Consider the following 2,719-nt stretch of genomic DNA (forward strand, 5'->3'; position numbering starts at 1 on the left):
CCGGACTCTGAGCAACCAGCTACCTAGGCACCGCCCCTCCACGTGTTTGGAGCAGTGGGCACCATCTTGGCCAGGGTCACAATCCCCTTTGCCCCGCAGCCAAAATGGCCGACACCTGGTGGCACCATGCTGCCAGGGAAGGGAGAGTCACGTGGTCGGAAAATGGCGGCCACAAACTTGCGGCCTAGCCAAAAGCCAGCATGGGGCCAGCCACCAGAGCCAGAGTCCTGCAGAAACCAACAGGGTTGACGCGGTTGACACAGGCGCACCTAGCCATCCAGCTGGCCGGAGCCCAGAGCAGACCACTGAGCCTCAAAAAGGCTTGGGAGTCAAAGTCCTCCCAGCCTGCAGGCAACAGTGTCCTAGCCCCTCCAGAAATCCAGCCTGGGGAAAGCAGGCACAGCAAGGCAGACGTGAAGTCCGCTACACCAGTAAGAACAGGCGAAAAGATGGACACAAAAGGATGGGGCTGTGGCAATACATTACAAGTGTCCCCATGAGTCGGTTCAGGGAGCCATCCGCCTGCACGGTGTTGCCGGAGGGGTTCAACCTGGCTTCCTCTCCAGCTGCGCGCGTCTCCCCAGCTTCGCACGAGAAAGAATTCACGTCGAAGCCTGGTTTGTGATCCCAGTGAGCTTATAGAGAATAGAAGCCATTTCAGGTTCTACAGTAAATGGCGCACAAGCCTGACAGTCCAAGCACAGTTGCGGGGCTGTGGCCTGACCACTCTGGACCGCAACCTGGCTGTGCTACATCGTGCAGCAGCCGCTGGGAAAGAATGAGCCAGAACAAAACCACTGCCTTTTTAGGAGCCCTGCTGGGAGGCGTGGTCGACAATACTGGTCGACTCCATTGACTGAATCGAATTCACCTGGCCTAGATGGGCCAATCCAGGTGTAACACCCACCTAGGTGTACCACCCGTCCTGGCCAGAAGCTCCTACCTCTGAGCATGCGTAATGGACGCCCCAGTCCCTATGCTAGCTACCTAACAAATTATCTAAAAGTATTTCGATTAAAAGATATGAATCAATTATATTGCATTTTTAAAAACTTTATTGTGACTCGAGTGGCATTTTTAAAACTCTTAAAAGGAAAAACATTATAACTAAATTGGTATGTCAGTAGGTCCATTGGCAAAAGCAATGTGGTAAATTTGAAATACAATTTTAGCAGCAGCTCTCCAAAACACCAAACCCACTGCCATCTAGTCGATTCTGACTCAGTGGGACCTCCCTGTAGGGCAGAGTAGAACTGCTCCATTGGGTTTTTGAGGCTGCAAATCATTAGAGCAGCAGAAAAGCTCATCTTTCTTCCTTGAAGAGACGTGGGTTTCAACTGCCTATGTTGTAGTTAGCAGTTCGACACATAACACACTACCACCAAGGCTTCTTAGCAGTTTTCTCGAGACCACATATTTTGGGAGGAGATCAGCAAATGCCTAATAGAATTGGAACAGCATGTTTCCTGTTGCCTCAAAATCAGAGTCTTGACTCCAAAGTTGAAGCACCCTCCACCCGACCCCTTGCTCACAGTTAAAGTTACATCAACGCCAATTCCATCCCAGCTCCCATCCCTCTCCTTTTTAGTCTTTATCAGGAGAGACCAACGCCTGGGAAAGGATATCATGGTAAAGTAGAAGGGCAGTTAGAAAGAGGCAGCCCCTCAAAGAGACGGATGGAGACAGTGGCTGCAACAATGAGCTCCAGCATCACAGCAATTGCGAGGCTGGCGCCGGACCAGGCGGAGTTTCCCTCGGGTGCGCGTGCACAGGGTTCCTCTGCGTAGGAACTGACGGGCAGCCCCGAACAACTGAGTGGAAAGGGACAGAGTCAAAGGATCTTGGGTCTTATGGAGTAGTGAATTCGCAGAAACCAGAATTTCTTCCTAAAGTTAAAGAAGACTCCAAAATTGACCTACAGAAGAGGAAGTGTCTCAAGATAAGGCAATTTGACATCTGGTCTTACACCAGCTATGGAAAGAGGCAGACTAACCTGCTATTATGTCTCTGTGGACTAGAGAGAAGTGAATGCATTGCTGGACAGAGAGGGGTTGCGGGCATGCCGTGACCTGAGTTCTATTTAGCAGGGCAAGTTGTGTGATTTTCCCATGATCCAAGGGGACCTCTTGAAAAATACACGTGGATTACCTTGAGCAGTGTCTTCTAGGAAGAAGCAGAACTGGAGGCCAGTGGAAGAAATGGAGCCTACATAAAGGAACTGTGCTTTGCAGACAGGTTAGGACTACAGGCTATTTTTATCATTTAATTATCAATTAAGGTCTTGGTTTCAAGGAACAGAAACCAGCTCTGGCTTACTTAAGTAAAAGGGTGAGGGGGAGACTGTTGGAATATTTATCATTATGTTATAATAGACACCTCAGCTCAAATTAGCGTAAATAAAAAATATATTTCAGTTCATGTAACTTGAAATGAAATGAGAGGGAAGAAAAGTCTTCGTATCCATATTGATTCATGTATCTATTTGGAAGACCTCTATTCTATTACATTCATCCTGTAGCAGTACCATACTGTTTTAATTATTATAGCTTTCGGCTATATTTTGCCATCTTATAGTGCAAGCCCTTCCTTATTGTCCTATATCTAAATCTTCTTGACTAATCTTAGTATTTTAAAATGTATAAATATGTTATTTTTATGAACACAGGGAACACATTTTTTTTTGAGTTTTTTTTTTTAATTGGGGCTCATACAATTCATC

The 2,719-nt window shown here is 47.1% G+C and overlaps 1 pseudogene; it reads left to right on the forward strand.

Annotated features, from left to right (window-relative positions):
- Nucleotides 1–673: 673 nt before the first annotated feature.
- The window catches only part of LOC101657674, a 6,312-nt pseudogene continuing 4,266 nt past the window's right edge, over nt 674–2,719 (forward strand).

Source organism: Echinops telfairi, unplaced genomic scaffold (genome assembly GCF_000313985.2).
Source record: "Echinops telfairi isolate 266 unplaced genomic scaffold, ASM31398v2 ScPeMD7_7429;HRSCAF=8467, whole genome shotgun sequence".
Classification (NCBI taxonomy): Eukaryota; Metazoa; Chordata; class Mammalia; order Afrosoricida; family Tenrecidae; genus Echinops; species Echinops telfairi.